We start from the raw sequence: 22,966 nt of genomic DNA, 5'->3' as shown, positions 1-22,966 counted from the left end.
GTAACAGAAACTGATGTTCCATAAAGGAGGAGACTCATACAAATGTATAATTGAAATTTTAATGGAGTATGGTATGCATTTTGGCTTTTGAAAATATGTCCCTTGGGATGGACATGTACACACTGCTATATTTAAAATGGATAACCAACAAGGATCTACTGTACAGCATATGGAACTCTGCTCAATGTTATGTAGCAGCCTGGATGGGAGGAGAGTTTGGGGGAGAATGGATACATATATATGCATAGCTGAGTCCCTTCACTGATCACCTGAAACTATCACAACGTTGTAAATCCACTACACTCCAATATAAAATGAAAAACTTAAACAATATACGTCCCCCACTGTCTTGTTTGATGTCCACTCCCTCTTCTCCCACCAGCTCCTTTCTCTTCATTCCTTTCCAGCCCTCTACATCCTAAATACTTGTTTGGCAGAGCAGTTTAATTATCATTTTAAAGCTGATCTTCAAAGCTCATGACTTGAGGGTCTCAGATGCCACTCTAAAAGGTTTCTCAAAGTATATTTCTAAACAAAGGCACTTATCTTTCAAGAAAAATTTTGGTGTCAGCTGAGATTAATTTCCCACTCATTTCATATATGTAATTTCCACTGTCATTCATAGAAAGTTCTGTCACAGTTGAAAAAATACACCATATGGAACAAGGTCTGTAAATACCTTCCGAAAACATGGAGGGATATAAATTTCGTTTGTGATCCTAAAGAATGAAATAATCTAAATGGTGGCTTTCAGCCACAAGGTAGAATACTAAGGAGTCTCTGAGAGAAGAGAGGTTCACTATAGAGTCTCTCAGCTCTCAAAAATGAAAAGTTTATTAGCTTAATAGATAAATACTTCTTTGGGAAAAAAAAAATCCATGCTTAAAGGGGAAAAAAATTGAAAGCTGGAGGAATAATCAGAAAAATGCTGCCCAATAAAAATTCTATGGCATATGGGTGGGGACTTGACCCTGCCTACTGCAAGCTGCCACAAGCCCTAAGCCCCCACAGGCTAAAGAGCCAATCGCATAGGAATGTGAACCCACCCTCCCGCTGACCGATAGCCACTGCATCAGGCAGAGCATTGCAGCCAATGAGACTGAAAAGCAGCCCACCTTCTCGGGGCAGCCACAGTAACTGGCCCCACAAAATCAGAACTGCAGATGGAGCCCACATAGAATGGCTCTGGTGACCAGAGGCGAGTGTGCTGCTGTGCCTAATAGGGCACCTTCTCCAATTGCAGAAAATGAAACCAACGTACCTAACACACAGAAATTAACATAGAGAACAGGTTCAAATTAGGACAGAGAGGAATAAATTTCAAATGGAGGAATAGGACATAATCTCAGGAAAGGAACTCAACAAAGTGGCCGTAACAAATACCTGATAAAGAATCCAAGGTAATGTTCATAAACATGTTTGCCAAGCTCAAGAGAAGGGTGGATGAACACAATGAGAATTCAACAAAGGACTAAAATATAACAGCTGAAGAATATAATAACCAAAATAATTTTTACAAAAACTAGAAGGAATCAATAGCAGGTTCAATGAAATAGAAAAAAAGGAATCAGTGATCTGGAAGACAGAGTAGTGGAAATCACCCAAGCTGAAAAGAAAAAATTTTTTTTCTAAATATTTGAAAATGAGGATAGTTTAGGAAATTTCTAAGACATTAAGCAAGCTAATAATAGAGCTATAAGGATCTCAGAAGGACAAGAAAGAAGGGGCAGAGAACTTATTTGAAGAAATATTACCTGACAACTTTCCTAAATTAGAGAAGAAAATAGATGGCTCCAGGGGCATAGAAAGCACCAAACAAGAGGAACCCAAGGAGGTCCACATTAAGACATCATGAGAAGACACTTCAGTCGTATCCGATGCTTTGTGACCCTGTAGACTGTAGCCCACCGCACTCCTTTGCCCATAAGATTCTCTAGGCAACAATACTGGAGTGGGTTGCCATGCCTTCCTCCAGGGAATCTTCCTTGCCCCAGGGATCTAACCTGCATCTCCTGTGGCTCCTGCATTGTAGACAAATTCTTTACCCCTGAGCCACTGGGCAAGTTCCCACACTAAGACATATTATGACTAAAATATCAAAAATTTAAAGATACCTTAAATGCAGCAAGAGAAAAGCAGCTAGTTATATTATGTGCAAAGGAACTATGAATAATTTATAACATGATGAGTTTTTTTTTTAGCAGAAATTTTGCAGGCCAGAAAGGAATGGCATAATATATTTAAAATCCTTGGCAGAAAAGCTATGACAAACATAGACAGCATATTAAAAAGCAGAGACATTACTTTACCAACAAAGGTCTACATACTCAGAGCTATGGTTTTTCCAGTAGACATGAATGGATGTGAGAGTTGGACCATAAAGAAAGCTGAGTGCCAAAGAATTGATGCTTTTGAAGTGTGATGTTGGAGAAGACTCTTGAGAGTCCCTTGGACTGCAAGGAGATCAAACCTCTCAATCCTAAAGGAAATCAGCCCTGAATATTCGTTGGAAGGACTGATGCTGAAGCTGAAGCTCCAATACTTTGTCCACCTGATGCAAAGAACTGACACATTAGAAAAGACCCTGATGCTGGGAAAGATTGAGGCGGGAGGAGAAGGGGACGACAGAGGATGAGATGGTTGGATGGCAGCACCAACTCAACATACGTGAGTCTGAGCAAACTCTGGGAGATGGTGAAGGACAGAGCAGCCTGTCATGCTGCAGTCCATGAGGTCTCAAAGGGTCCGACACGACTGAGTGACTAAACAACAACAACAAAACTGTGTGACATATCTGACAATGAAATCACCTTTATCTTTGCTTGCACAGCATAATTTTTCCCTGCAAGTGGTCTGCTTGAAAACAGGGAGTCCTCCAATGAAGGGCTTTTGTTTATATCGAGAATTACATAGTTCACAGTTTCCAAAATGTTATTTGTTACTGTTAACAAGCAGGATTATTATTTGTTATTCTAGTAATGTATCCATTTAACATGCCTGAAATAATTGAGTGCCTGGTGAATGCTAAGCAAAGTATAATAGACATCATTTCTTTACAACATCAAAACATGCACTTAACCTAACACATAAAATTTCAGAATTCAGAGTCTAAGAGACATAGCACCCATAAGATATAAGATACTTAACAAGAATTTGATGACTCAAGGTGCAATGAAATTATACTATGAAATTCATAATTACCTTGAGAAGGCATATCGTACTAGACATTTTCAGAGGGCTTATTCCTCTGTACAGTAGAATAAAGTTAAACTTATCTACTAAAGAATCTTTACTCAAAATGATGTATTTTTAAGTAAAGAAAAAGTTAAGAACTAAAAAGAATATGAACAGTGATTAAGCCACATTACATTTCAAAAAATTTTCTGCTTTGAGTAGATACATTTGGTTTCATTTTTATGAATTTTTATATTTGATTTTTTAAGACTGTTTTCTGTAGTTTAATCTTTGTGGGTAATATAAAACCCAGAGTACAAACCACACACTTAATGATGAGATTTCCTTAAAACCAAAAATGAAATTCTTGTAAAACACAGGGCATTTTAACCTGACTTAAAAACATCTGATATTTCTGTTTTCAGCTAACTATATAGCTTTATAAACTGTTTCCAATAAGATCATATTCTATTAAGTTTAACAAGAAAAATTAATAAAACAAAACCATAATTTTAGAAACAGATGGTACTAAGTCCTTTTTTCCAGTCATGACATACAATACCAAGGTGTTTTATAATCGTAACTGAAGCAGAAAACTATAGTGATATTGTGGTTTTAAAATAATTCTTGTTTCAGTTCTATAGACATTTGAGAGACTGAGAAAGTGTCTATTATCACAATAAAAAAAACTCAGGAGTACTAAAATTGACCCCTACATTTACACACAATTTCCTGAAATCTTATAAATCACCTGTAGTACCTTTTTCATTTCCCTCCTGAAAGACCACTGAGGAATTAACTACAGGGTTTTAAAAATTGAAGGACTGTTTCACCACTACAGTATTTGTACAAGCCATCAGATGCTACCCAGGTTTGGGAGACAGGCATTTATTAAGTATTTGTTGTCTGGCCTATTTTAGGTCTTGCTGTATAGTTTGATACTTTTAAAATAATAGAAAATCATTACAGGTAATAATTATATGAGATCTTGATTTAATTGATCAATTCGGCAATTAAACCTAAAGGGTTTTTAATTGTTGTTTTGTAGGCTTTTAGAGCTTCCAGTCACCCCTGTCAGTCCCTCAGAAACAACAAAACGCATTTTGTAGCTAAAGTGAGACTATTTCCCTGTCAAAAATTGCCTGTTTTTATTATTGTAAGAATTGGTCCACTGAACTTAGTTCAGCCTCCAAGGTCTCAGCGAGAATGCAATGATTAATGAGGTGGCCATTAATGTCTGTAGATTGAACAACCAAAATCTGATTATATTAAAGTGCTTCCCAAACATTAGGGTCACATTAACAGTTTATTGAAACAAGCTGATAAAATTTAAAATGGTCATCTAATTCCCTTGGGTTCCTAATTATTGCATGATAAATCACTCTGTAGAGAAATCTATTACAATGTTCCAAATGAGAAAATGTAATTTACTGTACCATTACTAGGGTGTTTGAAGCACTTCACTTCTTTCACTTCTTTAACAGGAGGATTTTGCTAGAATGAGAAAGAAACTGTTCATATTTTTTTTGAAGGGTCTGGCCTTCAATAAAACCTCCTAATGATAAATCTTCCAACTATGAATTGAGTAAGAAAAGCGATGCATTTTATGAGCCTGCATTATGTAAAAACAAATTACATTAAAGTTCCTTATGAGTCGATTACTGAAAGTTCAGCGTGAATGAGCCTTTATTGACGCTCATCTGCTCTTCAAAAGGAAATCAGTGCAGAAAGCAACTGTACCCTATAAACTAGCTGAAATGTTTCTCCATCGTAGAAGAATGGTCAAGTTCTCTCCAGAGACTAATGCCTCTGCTTTGAAAGATAATTTTGAGAGGTACAAGCGGAACAAGTGGAATCTTTGCCTGTTAAGGCTTCAGATCACACGTCAGCCCCTGAATGCAGGATTTCCAGGAATGGCCCCATAGTCTCATGTATGGTTAAACAGTTGAGATCATGTCATCATCTATTTCTGGAAAAACCACTGACCAAGAGAGGGGAGGAGGAGGTAAGCATTTCTGGGAATGGCTGGAAAAGTGACCACCATCATTTTGGTGTAACTGATGACAAAGTTAAAGAAAAGGCATATATGCATGTGCAAATAATAGGAAATTGTTAATCTATGCACCATTTATGGTGAAGAAATATTCTAGGTTTTGATACACTAAATTACTAGAATGATTATTCAAATTCAAAGAAAAAAAAATGTTTCTGGGCAGCTTTCTTCGACATTCTCTTCTCCCCAACACAGAGTGGGCTTTGGGCCTCACTCTCCACAGTCTGAGTTGACTGCATAAACCTGTAACAAAGCACTCACCAAATTGTATTGTAATAATTCATATGTTTATGTGACCTACCAGCTCTTCAAGGACAAGTGATTATCTTATGAAACGACCGTTTAATTCTCGGCACTCTTATAAAACTGATGGACAGTAAATGTTCATGAAGTGTTTGTTGAATGCATAATAAGTGGATGAATGAATTTTAAAAATGAATGGCTCTCCAAATGGTAAAATCTGCCATTTTATTTCCCCAGTATTCTGTGGCTATTTTACACATTTAATATGTAACCAGGATGCCTTTAAAAATTCCTCCTGTGCTTTGTTTTTAAGCGTACTTTTCATACCAGATACGACTGTACTGGTATCAGTTCTCTTTCAGTTGCCCCCATGTCCCACCAGGAGAGTTCACGGGATGAGTTATGCTTGGTGTTAGTACATCTAGTACATTTCAGAAACTCAGAAGACAGGGGGATTTCAGAGTGGACTCTGTGTTTAGGTGGTTGGGTAGGAGGCTGAGAGAGAGCTTCCAGTGCCTAGAGTGGGGGTCACACTTGTGGTTAGTTCAGCCTGTGCTCAGCCCCTGAGAAAGTGGAGTTATTGGAAAGGCTGGTTGGGCCACCTGGAAAATTGTGACAACAAACCCTCAAATTACCGCCGGCTTTTTAAATGTCCCCAGGAAATTCAGGTACATTTATCACATTTTTTCACTCAATTCATAGTTGGAAAACTCTTAAAAAGAGTTTTTCAAGTGTCCACAGGCACCTTGGTAATCCTGCTTTCAGTATCTTGATTTGAGGAAAGGACTATGAGAAATGATAATACATGGAGCAGAGAGAAATCTAAGAGCTAGCTTAGGTAAAAATGGGTGAATCATATGGATGCCTTCAATCAAGTATCAGACACTTTCATTTTCTAAAACAGAATTTTTTATAAGAATAAAATGTACCATATTGAATTTCAGAAGTTAAATGTTTCTGTGGTTCAAGGTTTACAGAACTGATAATGCAACTAGCAAGAGAGTATGCAGAATTTTTTTAAAAAATCGCATCATTTTCTTCACTTCAAAGAAACATATTCTTTGATATAATCTATTTGAAACATTATTCTCATTTAGTGGCTAGAATCTTCCCCCTCCCCATATATTAGACCTTTAACTATCATAATCTTCTGTTTTAATTCTGTTATTAACAAATATAGAGTACACATTTTTTGATAACCATGACTTACTTGTTATTTCCCTCGAGTCTTTACTCAAATTTCTTATCTGAAACTCTTTTTAACCAAAATACCTAAAGTATCATTTTTCCGTCACTATGTACCCTGATCCTTTAAAAAAAAAAAAAAGCCTTCAGAACACTGGATATATTAACATGTTATATTTTTTTCAGCTTATTGTCTATTTCTTTCACTTAAATTTAAGCTCCATAAAAATAGAAACTTTATTTTTTATTCATACATAAAACCTCAGTGCCTGGAACCTAGGTGCTCATATAACATTGTATGTGCTCAATAAATACTTGTTGAATAAAGCATGTACAGGGAGCAGACTGTATTCATTACAAGGGTATCCTCTGTTTGCAGAAGAGCACGTCAGTTATTAAAACTGGAATTCAGAATGCAGATGGGGGTGTAGTGATCCGATCTGCATTTTTGAAAGCTCGCTTTGATATCACACACAGAAAGTGAAAGTGAAAGTTGTTCGGTCGTGTCTGACTCTTTGTGACCCCATGGCAGTCCATGGAATTTTCCAGGCCAGAGTACTGGGGTGAATAGCCTTTCCTTTCTCCAGGGAATCTTCCCAACCCAGGGATTGAACCCAGGTCTCCCGCATTGCAGGCGGATTCTTTACCAGCTGAGACAAGGGAAGCCCAAGAATACTGGAGTGTGTAGACTATCCCTTCTCAGCGGACCTTCTGGACCAAGGAATCCGGGTCAGGGGGTCTCCTATATTGCAGGCAGATTCTTTATCAATTGAGCTATCAGGGAAGCCAAAGGGTCAGAAACAGTTGCCGAAATCTGAGATTGAACCAGGGGCATTTAGATCGTCAATCTAACACTCTTCCAACTGAGCTATTTCAGCCACCCATCACATATCTGTTACATACAGAATGATTCATTTTTACATCAGTTTTAAGGAGCAACCATTTTTAACAAATTGGAATTACATCACTTCTGATGGGTTATCAGTAAGTATTGAGTTGAAATGAGTATTAATTAAGCATCAAGAAGGAAACTAGGAAACAAGGGTCCTGGGTTATCCAAAAATTGGATTTCTTTTTCTTAAGTAATTAGACAACAACTTGGCTGGGTGGCATTTCAAGTTTCCTCAGTTCACATCCTCCCACTTTATTATTTTTTTCTTTTTTTATCTTCAAAGATCTTAAAACTTGGAGGCAAAGGCTTATGTTTACTAAGGAGTCCAAAGAGATCTTCAGCAATTTAGTGACCCTCAGTGAGAAGCTGGAGCTAAGTCTCCAAGAGGGCAAATTCTTGAACTCCTTGCCATGCAACCCAAGGAGCTTCCTTACAAAGACCCGATGGAAATGAAAATCCAGAGAAAGGACAAAGAGAGACAAGAGGAAGAAGATAAAACTGAAGAACCAAGGAGAGTCACAATGCAGGAAATGGCAAGGGAATGTTCTTTATTTGGAAAGGCACTGTGAGGTGTTGAGGTACAGGATCTGGTACATGAAGCTTGCATCAGCCATTCAGAATGCAATCCAGGGCTACTATGTCATCTATTAAAAGAAAAAAAAAAAAAAAGAGCTACTACCCAAACTTCACTGGATCATGTTTTCAACCTGATGCGAAGAGCTGACTCATTTGAAAAGACCCTGATGCTGGGAAAGATTGAAGGCGGGAGGAGAAGGGGACGACAGAGGATGAGATGGTTGGATGGCATCACCAACTCCATAGACATGAATTTGGTAAACTCCGGGAGTTGATGATGGACGGGTAAGCCTGGCGTGCTGCAGTCCATGGGGTCGAGAAGAGTTGGACACGACTGAGCGACTGAACTGAACTGAAGACAGAATTGAATCCAGCAAGGAACCAGAACCTGTGCAGTTAACGTGAGGCATGCGTGAAATTGCAGCTCACCCTCCATCTCCCATTGCTGACGACCCTTCAGCTCTAGCGTCTCCCACCTCCACTCCCTCCTCCAGTCAGAAGCTCTTCTTGGCTGTTCACTTGATACCACCTCCTGCATGCCAGCTCTACTACTGTACTACTGTGCTTTTCAAGGTGCTGTACTGTAAGATCAGGAATGCTTTTTTTATTTTTGAGGTTTTTTTAGTGTATTATTTGTCTGAAAAATATTATAAACCTATTGCAGTATAGAACAATGCATCTGATTGTGTTAGTTGTTTCCTAGGCTAACTTTGTTGGACTTAAAAGCAAACTGAACTTACAAACGTGCTTTAGGAATAGAACGTGTTTGGACTTCCTGTACTAAATTAAAAATTATTGTAAATCGAATTCACATTTTCCTTGATATTCAGCTCTTTTCCCCCCAAAGGTTTAGTCATAATTTGGGCTTCTTCTCCTATGAATTGCATATGTATATCCTTTGTCAATATTTTTCCTGGTAGTTGGTCAGATTTTTCATATTAATTTTTAGAATTTCCTTTGATTCTATTCTGGATATTAGTCCTTGGGGTGAGTATATGGATTGCAAATATCTTCTCATTTTCTTTTTAATTTTATTGTGTTTTTAATGCATAAACATTGCTCCTGTACTGTAGTCAGATTAATCAAACATTTCTTTTCTGATTTAGGTTTTTTAAGTCTTATTTCATAAATCCTTCCTACTTTAAGCTTATAAAGAATTTTCTGCTATATTCCTTGCTATCCTATTGAGAATTACAATCCTATCCCTTTCTCTGCAGGCACTCTTTATCCACCCTCTACTCCCACTGGCTTTGCTTTTCTCCAGAGCACTTATAATTTTCTAATATATAATTTATTTGTTTATGTTTTTATTGTCTGTCTCACCACATTAAATGCATGCTTCATAAGAGCTGGGATTTTTGTATGTTATTTTTATTAATGTATCCCTAATACCTAGAAAAGTGCTTGGTATAAGTAAATGTTTAATAAATATTCATAATTAATAAATTAATATTTATTCTTATAAAAGATTTGGCTTTAAATATCTTTGAATTATTTTTGTGTGTATGACATGAAACAGAGTTCTATTTTTGTTTTGCAAATGGAAACAAATTATCTCAGCCCCATGAATTCAATATCCCAACCACTGCATATATGCAGCTCTTATATATATATATATATATATATATATATAGGGGCTTCCCTGGTAGTTCAGTGGTAACAAATTTGCCTGCAAAGCAGGAAACCCAGGTTGATCCCTGGGTTAAGAAGATCCCCTGGAGGAGGGCATGGCAACCCACTCTAGTACTCTTGCCTAAAGAATCCCATGGACAGAGGTGTCTGGCAGGCTGCAGTCTATAGGGTTGCACAGAGTCAGACACAACTGAATCGACTAAACAGCATATATATATAAACATAACATATATATGTCTTCATAGATTTTGTTCACCAGAATGTAAGCTCCAGTAAAGCAGAGACACAATTATTTTTAATCTGCTCTATGCTCAGCATTGGAACAGTGCTTAGGAAACTGGTAGATTATACAGACTATAAGAACAAATTATTTATAACTGGATACAATGACATGACTGGATTTCATAAATATAATATTGAACAAAAGAAGCCAAATACTATGGAATACTTACCATATGATTCCATTTATTTGAAGTATAATACTGGCAGCTCTTAGACATCAGAATAGTGCCTGCCTTTCAGAAAGAGTAGTAATCAAAAGGAACCAAGATAGTGGTTTCTGAATTGCTGATAATGCTCTGATTCTTCATCTGGTTGCCAGTTAATTCAATAAAGAATTTCAAAAGATTGATAAATATTTATTGTGGACCTAAGTCATTCTGTTGCTTTGCCCCTGTATGCCTGTGCCAATACCAGACTGTATTTATTATTATACTTAAAAATAAATCTTCACATCCAAGAGAATGAGTTTTTCACTTTGTTACTGTTTATCAAATGTATATTAGCTAAAATAATCAGCTGTTTTCCTGCCTTTTCAAACTGTACTCTGGATAATTAAATAGTAAGTGAAGAAATGTTTCTTTTTATAGAAGGGTTCTAACTAATAATGTAGAAGAATTATTATCATAGCATTAGAGTATCACCATTTTTAAATCTCATCTTTATTAATGATCTAGTCATTGATGAACAATGACTGATAATATTTCAAAGAGAGACATTATGTAGAAGAATGCCATGTAAGTGTCTGGTCAAAAAGCAAAATAAAATACAATGGTACTTGAGTTTTATCAAGTATTTACATATAACTAACAGTTTCCAGGAAAAACAGAAGGCAGAGGAAGATGTAAACTATGAGATACAGCTCACACTGTAAGAGGTTTGTAAGACAAACACCCTGACTTCTACAATTAAATTGCAAAAAGAAAAACAGTAGACTGAGGGGTGGGAGGAAATATATAGCCTTTACACCAACTGCAATGCAGGGGCCCTCTTTGAACCCTGAATCAATAAAAGGAACTGTAAAATAATTACTACATTTATGAAATAATTGGAAATTTGAACGTTAAGTGGGTATTTGACAATATTAAGATAGGTAGAAGGATATAGTGGTGGCTAGTTACATTTTTTAAAAAGAGTAAGCTCTTATATTTTAGACAGGCAAAATTATTGAATGAAGTGAAAGATACTTCATTTACTAATCCCTGTTATATAATTTTGTGCTGTGTTATGCCTAGTCGCTCAGCTTTGTCCAATTCTTTGCAACACCCATGGACGGTAGCCCACCGGGCTCCTCTGTCCATGGGGATTCTCCAGGCAAGGATACTGGAGTGGGTCGCTATGCCTTCCTCCAGGGGATCTTCCCAACCCAGCAATCAAATCCAGGTCTCCTGCATTGCAGGTGGATTCTTTACCTGAACTAACTGAACTGAGATGTTACCTGACTGAGCCACCACGAATCCCAGTCACATAATTTTAACATTGGTTTAAACATTTCTTTACATGCACACAAACCTGTTTGCGGTTTACTGGAAATGTATTAAACTTCAAGATTAATTTGGGAAAAATTGGTATCTTTATAAAATTTACTCTTCCTATTGTATCAATTTTGTAGATCAAACTCTCTCTACTTATTCCCCTTTACTCAACAACTTTTTTCTTTCCTTTTTTTGGCAACTCTGTGCCACTAATGAGCCTGTGGGATCTCAATACTCTGACCAGGGATTGAACTCTGGGCCTCGACAGTGAAGGCCCAGAATTAAGTCCTAACCATTAGGCCACCAGGCAACTCTCTCAAATATTTTTTCTAATGCACCCTTACAAATTAATCTTAGAATATTTTGCCAACTTCCTCAAAAACATGATTTGAAATCTGAGTGAATTCTGGTCATATATTTATTTGGGAAGAGCAGAGACATTACTTTGCCAACAAACGTCTGTCTAGTCAAGGCTATGGTTTTTCCAGTGGTCATGTATGTGAGAGTTGGACTGTGAAGAAAGCTGAGCGCCGAAGAATTGATGCATTTGAACTGTGGTGTTGGAGAAGACTCTTGAGAGTCCCTTGGACTGCAAGGAGATCCAACCAGTCCGTTCTGAAGGAGATCAGCCCTGGGATTTCTTTGGAAGGAATGATGCTTAAGCTGAAACTCCAGTACTTTGGCCACCTCCTGCGAAGAGTTGACTCATTGGAAAAGACTCTGATGCTGGGAGGGATTGGGGGCAGGAGGAGAAGGGGACGACAGAGGATGAGATGGCTGGATGGCATCCCTGACTCGAGGGACGTGAGTCTGAGTGAACTCCGGGAGTTGGTGATGGACAGGGAGGCCTGGCGTGCTGCGATTCATGGGGTCGCAAAGAGTGGGATACGACTGAGTGACTGAACTGAACTGAACTGAACTGACCTGAGGTGTTAACAAGCGTTGCCTTTTAATAAAACACAAGACACATATCTAGCCATTCAGCTGCTTTTAATAGTGGGAGTTCTGAATATCTTCTATTTGCCTTATTCCTAAACAATGTACATTTATTACTGCTGCTATGAACAATTGCAGTATAGTGTATAGAGTACGGGCTCTGAGGTTGGACTGCCTAGCTCCCTAAATTATGGCTGTGTGCTTTGAAACAAATTGCTTAAATTCTCTATTTGAGTCTTCCCATGAAAAATGATTATGGGAATAATAATTATTTTTTTCTGCCTTATAAGGCTTTATTTCTTATTGTTGTGAGGATTAAATAAGATAATATTTAAAACCTTAATTGTGATGTAAGGATTTAAATAAGTTAAAATTAAATATTTTCTATGTGTCTCCCTTAGTGCCATGACACATAGAAAGAGGTCAAGAATGTCAGTTACTAAATATTCGATTATTTATTATGTTAAATACTGACCTTTCATTGGTATTATTTCTGTGTCTTTATGAAGAACGAGTGTTTTAAATTTCACAAAATGACTTTTCAGGTATTTACTGAGATTATCATGTTAAGTATTGATATTATGTCATATGAATGGATGACACTACAATCCACTGTTTTTGAGTGATTGAAAGACTGCATAGAAGTTTTTCCATCTTTAATGACTCTTGTTAACTTAGATATTTCACTTCTTCAATAAATTTTGCTATCCCATTTTTCTGACACTGCAATGAGGGAAGTCAGAGTAAAAGAGGAGGGAAGTCTGTTAGCAACAGAGTTGCCAAATAAAAAGACAGGAAAATCTATTAATTTTGAATTTTGGAAAAAAACACAAATAATTTTAGAATGCATGTATGCTAAGTTGCTTCAGTCGTGTCCAACTCTGTGCGACACTATGGACTGTAGCCTACCAGGCTCCTGTGTCCGTGGGATTCTCTAGGCAATAATACTGGAGTGGATTGACATGCTCTCCTCCAGCGGATCTTCCTGACTCAGGGATCAAACCCCTGGTCTCTTACACCTCCTGCACTGGCATGCAGGATCTTTACCGCTAGCGCCACTTGGGAAGTCTTTTTTTTTTTTAAGTGTAAGTGTATCCCAAATACTGGATGGGACATCATCATACTAAAATTATTTTTTTGTCTGAAAACTAAAGTTCGTGTCCTATATTTGTATTTGCTAATTTAGTTAAGAAACTATCTGTTGACAGCAGATGGTGAGGAATGAAAGTCTTTGAGACATATGATTCTTGTGTTGAGTTTTTAGACCTTCACTCACTAATTCCTAAATACAGACCGCACTCATGCCCGATTCTTCCAGAAAAAGAAAAGAGTAGAGTTTTCTGTTTGTTTTAATTTCAGTACTAAAATGTTATGTCCCCAAGGCAGAAGTAGTGACTTCATCATTGTCTATCCTGGATATTGGGTTACTGCAGAGGCTTGCGCTGAGAGTAACCATTACAGAAACCAAAGTGCCCGGCAGTAGTTGAAGAAACACTGCCAACAGTAGCATCAAAAACCACAAGAACCTCTTGCAGGTTGTGTTTCATACATCTATGTACAATTCTCACATTTAAAATTTTACATAATGCATTTGTCTTATTAAAAATGGAAACAAAGAGAATGTACTTCCGTCCATTAATCTCCTCCAGGTGCTTTGTCCTTTTTTTCTTTGTTTCCCAGATGGTTTTATATTTCTTTCTTTTTTTTTTTCTTTCCAGTCCTTGCATCTTTATTTGTTCTTTGAAACACAATCAACATTAAAGAGAAAAAAGCATTAAACCAATGAAAGCATGGCTATGGTTTCTGATTTAAGTAGCACTTCATTTGAATTGGAACTGCCTTCTTAAATTAATAAGATTGTTCATTTATCAGAGGGTCTTATATATCTCTTCAACTGACGGCAGGTCACGAGTTTGAATTCCAGTCAACCATATAAAGCTATACCTTGACCTTGTCTGGCCAATGAGCCATCACTTGAACTAAAATAATTTTCCATTCTCTCCATTTATCCAAGTCAAGCAGGAGCTAGCAACTCAGTGGATGAGAACCACACTTATTTAAAGCAAGAGCTTGTCCTTAGTTTATTAAAAACAAAAACTTCCCCCATGCATTCTGAAAAAAAAACATTCTGGCACTGTCAGGTACAGGTTTGAATTCCTAGTCTTCCTTTCAGTTACTCTGATCACAAGTGGTTTGTTTAACCTTCCAGAAGTTTGCTTTCTTTTGTATAATGGGGAAAGGAATGCTGAACTTTCCTTTCAGCATTGTTGTTAAGCTTGTGTAAGGCAATGCCAACCTCTGTAATTTTTGTTAAACTATTGGTGGGAACATAAAATGACACAATCATTCGGGGAAATATTCTGAAAGTTTGCTTCAAGTTAAGTATACACCGGATTTGATCCCTGGGTGGGGAAGATCCCCTGGAGAACAGAATGGCAACCCACTCCAGTATTCTTGCCTGGGAAATCCCATGGACAGAGGAGCCTGATCGGCTGCAGTCCATGGGGTCACAGAGAGTTGGACACGGCTGAGGGACTAACATTCCATTCGTGTATTCACCCAAGAGCAATGAAAACATAGGTCTACACTAAGACTGTACATCAAGTTCACAGAGGCTTTATTGGTAAGAGATAAAGCTTGGAATCAACCCAAATGCCCAATAATAGGCAAACTGATGGAAATCTGTAGTTTTGCCATCAGGAGACCACCAGTTAGCCAATGGTGGCCTGTTATTTCTAGAATCCCTTGTGCTTGATGAGGGGTGTGGCTACTTCAAGTGGCTCCCCAAAGGTAAACTTATTAGCTTCTTCCAACAATAAAGCTGTGGGAGCTACTGCCCAGAGGCAGCTGGGCCAACCTTGGCCCATGGAGTCTGTTTGCTTGGAAACATATCCTATAGGCTGAGGAACTCCCCCTAGCTTCTGTATGAGGACTACCAAGGCTGTCCCCTGCTTTTCAGCCATGTGCAAGAGGAGAAGACTTTTCAAGTTGGGGAGACCAAGAGCAGGGACTCCGGTGAGGGCCTGCTTGATATCATTAAAAGCCTTTCTACGTTCCCCGTTCCAAAGCAATGCTTCTCAAACTGAGCCTTTCAGTTCAGTTCAGTCGCTCAGTCATATCCAACTCTTTGCGACCCCATGAATCACAGCACGCCAGGCCTCCCTGTCCATCACCAACTCCCGGAGTTCATTCAGACTCACGTCCACTGAGTCAGTGATGCCATCCGGCCATCTCATCCTCGGTCATCCCCTTCTTCTCCTGCCCCCAATCCCTCCCAGCATCAGAGTCTTTTCCAATGAGTCAACTCTTCGCAGGAGGTGGCCAAAGTACTGGAGCTTCAGCTTTAGCATCATTCCTTCCAAAGAAACCCCAGGGCTGATCTCCTTCAGAATGGACTGGTTGGATCTCCTTGCAGTCCAAGGGACTCTCAAGAGTCTTCTCCAACACCACAGTTCAAAAGCATCAATTCTTTGGCTCTCAGCCTTCTTCACAGTCCAACTCTCTAGTGGCTTGATAAAGAGGCTTAGCCATTTGTCTGAATCCTGGAATCCAAATTCTACAAAATCCTGCCAGGCCCTAAAAGGTATGGAGATCTTTCTTCGTCTTTGGAGTGCTTAGGCCTGATATAGCTAGTTTTCTATCTCAAAATAACTGTCTACGTCCAGGGTTTATAATATATCGCAGATACTTAACTTGTTGCTTTGAGATTTGTGCCTTTTTCTGAGAGACTCTGTAACTACAAGCGCCAAGAAAATTAAGGACTTCAGTCAATCTGAGGCCATGTGGGCTGTCCCAAAACCCCTGAGACAACCCTCTCCAGGCATACTGCTGCATTTGGCCTGAGTGAGGGATGGGTCCACTCGAAGGCAAACAGGACTTATGAAGAGGAATGAACTGGGATGCAGATGAAGGCATCCTTGAGCTGGATACAGGAAACCCCTGTAGTGTCCACAGGGATTTGGGTTGATGTGTTATAGGGACTGGCCACGAGGGGATGTATGGGGGCCACCACATCGTTTACTGCTCTAAGGTCTGGTACCAACCTGTATTTCCCATTTGGCTCAACAACTGGCAGAACAGGAGCGTTGCACTGGCGCAGGCACCAAGAGGCCACGCCTTAGGAATTTATCCACAGTGAGTGTAAACCCGTCTTCTCTTCCAGTTTTGTAGGATAGTCTCTTGTTAGGAAAGGCGATTTCTGGCCGAAGGCTAATTCTTACAGGTTGGGTGTTTATGGCCTGTCTGGGAATTCCTTCGTCCCGAGCTAAAGGATCTACTGCTTGTAGAATATGACCAGCATTAGAGCCTTGCTCTTCTGGCTGGTCTGTCTTAGTCAGAGTTGAAATAAGGGGCTCCTGGAGGCCTCCCAACTGGAGGATGGCCCCGAGGGAGCTCAAAATGTCCCTCCCAAGGAGACAGATTTCCCAGGGAGCTAGAGATTCGCTCCCTCGTCACCAAGTTATTGTAGAAATGCTCCCTATTTAAAAAATGGCCAACTACCCACTATTTGCAATGCGGGAGACCAGGTTCCATCCCCAAGTAGGGAAGATCCCCTGGAGAAGGAAATGGCAACCCACTCCAGAAATCTTTCCTGGAGAATCCCATGGACAGAGGAGCCTGGAGGGCTACAGTTCGCAGGGTCGCAAAGAGTCAGACACAACTGAGGGACTAACACACACGCAAGGAGAGGGATGGGACACTGAGGTGTAACTAGAAAGCCATGTGAAATCAGCTGCTGCTCAAAGTGGCAAGTGAGAGGCCTGGTGAAATAATGGGTGTGAGGCTTTCCATCAGCACCATTCACAGAACAGATTTTGGAGAGAGGTCCAGCAAGAGAAATTCAGACAGAGTAAGTGGCTCCCATATCAGTTAAGAAATTGATTTTCTTACCTGCCATGTCAAGGACTACCCAGGGCTCCTCAATCCAGATGGATGTCTCATTGGATGGGAGCCACAAGACTCCTTTGTTTGCCTCAGTCATCCAGCATGGAGATCTTAGGAACAGGAGCCTCCCCCTTCCCTTTGAAACTGGGGCAGTCCCTCTTTTAATGACCTGTTTCTTTGCAGGCTGGGTATGGCCCAGGGGCGCTCTTTATGGCAACCTCGGGCCCAGTGGCCAGTTAACTTGCATTTGTAGCACTCCCCCTTGTTGGTCCTACCTCCAGACAGACAGTTAGACTTTCTTGGACCCCTTAGGCTGTCCTGAAGTCACAAAGCATGGCCGACAGCAACAGCTACCAGTTGTGCATTAGCCCTGGCCTGACTTTTCTCATGCTGGGTTCTCTCTTCCTCCTGAGTTTGTTCTCAGTTATTTAATACCCTACTCTGTAGCTCAGCTAGTAAAGAATCTACCTGCAATGCAGGAGACCCCAGTTCAATTCCTGGGTCAGAAGTTTTCCTGGAGGAGGGCATGGCAATCCACTCCAGTATTCTTGCCTGGAGAATCCCCATGGGCAGAGGAGCCTGGCGGGCTACAGTCCATGGGGTCACAAAGGGTCGGACATGCCTGAAAATTAAGCACAGCACAGCACGGCACATTTAACACCCCAATGGCCACATCTAGGAGCTGGGGCATGGGCATTTGTGAGCCAAATTGTAACTTTTGGAGTTTCCTAATATCAGGGGCAGACTGTCTAATAAAGTGCTGTGCCAGCAGGGATGGACCTTCAGAAGTGAAGGGATCTATACTGGTATATTTCCTAAATGCCTCCACAAGCCACCAGTGAAGGCTGGATTTTCCTTTTCTACCTGGGTCCCTCCTTTAACCAGACTTTTTTCTCATCCCTTATAATATATGTTGAATCATATGTTTCCTGGTTTCTGTTCCCTCCTAGGAATTATAATTCCAAAAGTGTTCCTGATTTGGGACGGCATCTCCGCCCACAGCATGATGTTTGGGCTCATCTCCAGCAAGCTGGTCAGCATACCCGTGGGCTACTGTCCAGCTTCTCTGTTTTTCTCAGGAATACGGCAGGTAGACAGATCTACTTAACCATCCCTCCAAGTTAAATAATAGATCAAAGGCTGGGGGGTGGGGGCACGAAACCCTTCAAGAAACTTACTAGGGTCTTTAGGAAATGGACCCAATTTCTGTTTGCCTTGGGGTAAGGGCTTCTGTTGTGGCTCAGCTGGGAAAGAATCCGCCTGCAATGTGGGAGACCTGGGTTCGATCACTGGGTTGGGAAGATCCCCTGGATAATGGAAAGGTTACCCACTCCAGTATTCTGGCCTGGAGAATTCCATGGAGTCAGTCCATGCGGTCACAAAGAGTTGGACACGACTGGTGACTTTCACTTTCACTTCACTAAGACGGTTAAAGAGAAGGGGCATATGTTTTCTGATTGTCCCTTCACCGTTTGTCGCTTCCCTAAAATGGCATAATTTCTTGGGTCATGAGTGACAGGAGACTCCACTGAGAGTTAATCCCGAAGGACTCGTCTCTGTTTCTCTGGGTAACAAAGAGAATGGATGGGAACAAAAGAGGTGGAATTTGGGATTGATCAAAGGGACCGGAAGAAACAGGTGACTCAGGAGAAGGTGGCTCAGAAGAAGTAGATGGCTTGGGAGAAGTAGGAATACTGTCAGGAGCAGGGGGAGCTTGATATTCCCCCCGAGAGACAGGAGATCCTAGGAGGGGATCATCCAGAATGGCAGAAGAGATTTCTCGTTCTCCAGGTTTTAAATTACGAGAGTCATATAGAGCGGGATTTTGGTAAAGCACCATGAAAGCCTGAACATAGGGAATCTCACTCCACTTTTCCATTCTGCAGCACTAAAGATCCAATTGCAGAATGGTGTTATAATTTACAGACCTGTTTTCAAGCCATTTTTCTCCATTCCCCAACTTTGTATACAAAGGCCAGGCATGGCTGCAGTAGGTGCCTGTTGCAGTAGGGCTCTGTTTTTAAACCCTTCGATTTTAATGAGTTTCCACTTCTTAAAGATGTACTCCAGAGATGTTTCTTGTGGCTTGAAAGAGGATCCTCCCATGCTGAGTAACCTACACCCAAGAATCAGAGAGCACTCCTAGAATGAAACCTGATGTCCTGGAAACATTTACCAGGAGGCTTTAACCCAAAGGGGTTCAGGGCATCCGCCAAATTCCCTTTGAACCTGATGGGGTTTCAAGTGTCTTCTACTCTACCACTGATTTCTGGCCAGACGTCTCTGGTCCTCCTTGTGACCTTACACAAGGTACCCAGCCTGACACAGCTGGATAAGGGCTTCTGAACCAACGCAGACAGGTTGCCAGGACTTTCCTGAGGTGGGATCCCTTGTCTATAGGGCTTAGATCCTATGATATGTCTTCCTATGCTGGAGTGATCCTTGAGACTGAACATCTACAGTGTTTATAATTTGGGCTTCTGGGTAGTGGCCAGCCCAACAGACTGTCCATAGCAATGTGGAGGCTGCAAGACTAGGGTGAAGGGAGTCCCATAGATGCAAAGAGGAACTCTTGGAGAAACTGGAGAGGAACCCTTGGAGAAACTGGAGTCGGGCACAGTGGAAGATGGCACTGTGTTCAAGGCCTGAGGGCATAGTAGATTTCTGGGCATAGATTGAGGTGAGAGCCTAGACAGCAGATGAGCCCCAAATCCTTTGCCTATCTTCCTGGTAGCTAAGGTAGAATTGGGAATCGTCTATTTTGTCTGACAGCAGCCCTGAGTTTGACAGTGGTGGGAACGCGGTTTAGGAGTGATGTCTAGGAAGCCATTCCTCAGAAGGGCAGGGAAAGTAGAAGAAAGAGGCCTTGTTGTGCCAGTGAGGTAGGAAAGGAAGCATGGTGGAGGGTTCCGTATGGAACAGAGAGAGGGAGAGAACGAGAGCGAGAGGTGGGCAGAGGCGCCGTGGGCCCCGCACGACTGGAAGTCACGTGCCCGCCATGTTCCAGAGAGCGGCGTCAGCTCTCACTCAAGCATTATTTGAATCTGCATGGCCTGGGAAATTCCCCCCGGCACCCCCAGTGTTGTGGGCAGCCATACTGCTGGGAGCAGACAGAGATTATGCCCTGCGGGTCTTGAAAGTAAAGAGGAGATGGAGAGAAAGAAGGCAGGAGCGAAAGTCCCTAGGGGCCTCAAGCCACGGCTGGGCAAGGCCGGGGGTTTAACCTTGACTTTCTGAATTTCTGGGTTTCGGCACCAGATATGCTCTCAGGTGGCCTCAGCCTGCAACGGCTTGGAGCAAGGCTTGGGTTTCCAGCCAAAGACCAAGATGGGATCGTGGCAGTGAAAGCTCCAGATAGCACCCGGGTTTCAGTCTCTGCCTGGGAACCCAAAACCCGCTCCAAACCATTGCAGGCTGAGGCCCCCGAGAGCAGTCTATTCATCCAATGTATTACCACTACTGCTAAGCAATAAAATAGAATCAGCTGATGGTACACGATGAATCTCGAGACAATTATGTTGGATGGAAGAACCGGAATTGTACTACATGACTCCATTCATATTAAATTCTAGAAAATGTAAATGAATGTATAGTGATGGAAAATACTGCTTGCTTGGAGATGGGAGTGGAGGGAGGAAAAGATTATAAAAGGGCCACAAGTAAACTTCAAGGGCTGATGAAACTTGGTGTTACTTAGATTATGGTAATGGTACTGATGTACTTACATCAAAATCATCAGAACACACATTGCAGTTTGGTGTTTCAAGGAAGCTGAAACAAAATGCAAAGTGGTATCATCATTATTAATAAACTCAGATATACGATCCACAAGGAAACTTTTTAAAAAATTTTTCCATGAAGAATCAGGATGGTTATTCCTGTACACATTTTGCCTGGGAATTTCCTTGACTTGTGCCATTTATCTCAGCACAGTTTTGTTTTGTCTTTTTCCTTTGTTGTTGTTGTTTGGGAGTTTTCAAAATATTTCTAATTCTCCATCATTACAATTCTCCGTGAGAATTAGAACTCAAAAAAAGAATTAAAATTCATATTGTATATGCATATGTTCCAAGTTTAACATATCAAAATTATCATCATACCTGTTATCTGAATTTCTTAGCAGTTTCCTTTTTTCTATCATGAAAATATTGTATTAGGCTTCTCTAGAAATGAACATGTTAGTTCCTTGTCTGCTTCTCTGATACCCAGAAATCTCTTCAGTAAATCACTGTTACTCCCATTTCCAATTCACCTCTTCTAGTTTACCCAATACCCTTGACCTCTCTTCACACATAATTTCATCTGCCAAATGATTCCTAACCTCTGCTCCTTCACTTATAACAACACCACGAAGACCGTGATTCCTTCTCCTTGTCCCATAAATCCTGAGCAGAATGGCTCAGTATCCTCTTTTGCCTTTTCAGCAGCACAAATCACCCAGGGGTGTGACAGAGAACGAGCGATGGGCCATTGGATATGAATAACATAACTTTGTTCTCTTAATGAAGTTCTTCTAAGGGATGCTAAAAGTAAGTTATTAACATATAGAGAAAAATTAAGGGAAGAAAAGAAAGAACGGAAAATGGGAGAAAAGAAAAGAGGAATGTAATCAAATTCAAATCCATGTTTTTCTAAATAAACTCAGCATGTGGGTTGCTTTACGACATCAGTATCTTTCAATAGAACAGTGGTACTAAGTGTCACACCTGCTGCCTTCCAGCACTCACTAAATATATATATAACAGTTAGAGCAATCTTCCATGAGGATTTCACATCACATACCTCTTCAGCATAAAACCTTTCGAAGGCCTCTGATTGCATCGCGCTCGTGATGGCTTCCAGTATCTTGTCCCTGGTTACCTCTCTAGCCTTATTTTGCATGAACTCTCCTCCCCTTTCACTTCGTTGTGAGCAACCCCACCTTATTATTAAGCTTATGTCATGCTTTCCCCTCTGCCTCACAGCCTTCGCTTAGAGTGTTCTCCTCCCACGCCACCCCAACACTTCATGTCACCAACTCCCCAGCATTCTTCAGGCAGGTCATAACAGCCAGTGTCACGGCCAGTCCGTGGAGCCACTGAGTAAACACCAGTCTAAATGACGTACTCTCATTATACACCCCTGTGGAAATTGCATGTTTCCTTTCTGGCATGGGTAAGATTTTTTATATTGTATTGGTTTGTATGGTTTTTTGTTCAGTATCTCTCCTTCATCAGACCCATTATGACAAGGACTGGGAAATAATTTTTGTTAGTTTGAATTTTTGTTTTCTTTTCACTTTGCTTTGCTCTTACCCACCATGGTCTCCAAAGCCCGAAAGACAGTGGTGACTGGCACATAGTAGTTGTTCAGTAGAAATTTGTTTAATTAATAAATGAATGAATGGATAGGTGGAAAATGATTCTTATTCCCTCATTACCTGTGAGAAAACCGAGGCTTAGAGTGTTTAAACTGTCAAGATCATCGTTTGTTGTTGCTGTCACTAAATCCTGTCCAGCTCTTTCTGACCTCATGAACTGCAGCACACTAGGCTTCCCTGTCTTTCACCATCTCCTGGAGCTTGCTCAAACTCATGGCCGTTGAGTCAGTGATGCCATCCAACCATCTCATCCTCTGTCGTCCCCTTCTCCTCCTGCC

At 40.5% G+C, this 22,966-nt stretch overlaps 1 non-coding gene across 1 annotated transcript; it reads right to left on the bottom strand.

Annotated features, from left to right (window-relative positions):
- Positions 1 to 7,460: 7,460 nt before the first annotated feature.
- Positions 7,461 to 7,533, bottom strand: TRNAV-GAC (transfer RNA valine (anticodon GAC)). Its single transcript has one exon. It is a non-coding gene; the product is annotated as a tRNA-Val (tRNA).
- Between the last annotated feature and the right edge of the window lie 15,433 nt (positions 7,534 to 22,966).

This window comes from Budorcas taxicolor, chromosome 14, assembly GCF_023091745.1.
Source record: "Budorcas taxicolor isolate Tak-1 chromosome 14, Takin1.1, whole genome shotgun sequence".
NCBI classification, from domain to species: Eukaryota; Metazoa; Chordata; class Mammalia; order Artiodactyla; family Bovidae; genus Budorcas; species Budorcas taxicolor.
This window is presented reverse-complemented; position numbering and strand designations above follow the sequence as displayed.